This window comes from Fulmarus glacialis, unplaced genomic scaffold (assembly GCF_000690835.1).
Source record: "Fulmarus glacialis isolate BGI_N327 unplaced genomic scaffold, ASM69083v1 scaffold35819, whole genome shotgun sequence".
In the NCBI taxonomy this organism is placed as follows: domain Eukaryota; kingdom Metazoa; phylum Chordata; class Aves; order Procellariiformes; family Procellariidae; genus Fulmarus; species Fulmarus glacialis.
In genome coordinates, this window is record NW_009233197.1 from 519 (window position 1) to 1,259 (window position 741).

Genomic DNA, 741 nt, shown 5'->3' on the forward strand with positions numbered 1-741 from the left:
AGCGGAATTAGCACGTCGCGCTGCCGTCCTGCGGGCAGGCACCTTCGGATGCCAAAGGCAGGACGGGCGGCGAAGGGTGGGTTGAGCTTTGCCGGAGACGGGCTGGAGCATTGAAAAGAGTTTATCGCACAAAAGCGGGTCCAGCAGCGAGGGGCCGGGCGGCGCAGAGACCTTCCCCTGCCAGACAAAGGGTGATTCATTCCCTACCCGAACAATGCCTCAAAATCACTATTGTCCCCTGCTGCGGGGAACAATCGGGAGCAGAGGATCACATTCCCCGGTAGGTCCCAGCTCGCACGCAGGGAAGGGAGAAATGAATCCATGCAGCGGGCACGGGGACTCGCCCACCGGGGACATGGGAAATCCACGGTTTTCCATCACGGAGGGATGTGCGGTGGCGTGGTGATGCCGCAGCAGCCTGGGCAGGGCTGGGGAGCGGGACGTGCCGGCAGCACTCAGCCCGCTGCCCGTGCTCGGGGTTGCACCCCATGGGCAGCCTGAGAAACCTGGGGCACATCCAAGCTGAAGGCTGGGATTCAAATCACTAAAGAGGGCAGCCAGAGCGTTTTGGCAGCACCTGGGTGGGTGAGGTGATGGCAGAGTCTGGGGGCTGTGGTTCCCGACAGACGTGCCTGGGATGCGGGCCGAGGCGGGGGTGTGCGGTGACACGAAGGATGCTCTGGCAGAGGCGCTGGGGGGGTGGTGGGAGGCTGTGGCTGGCTTGAGAGGGGGAAGGAAAAA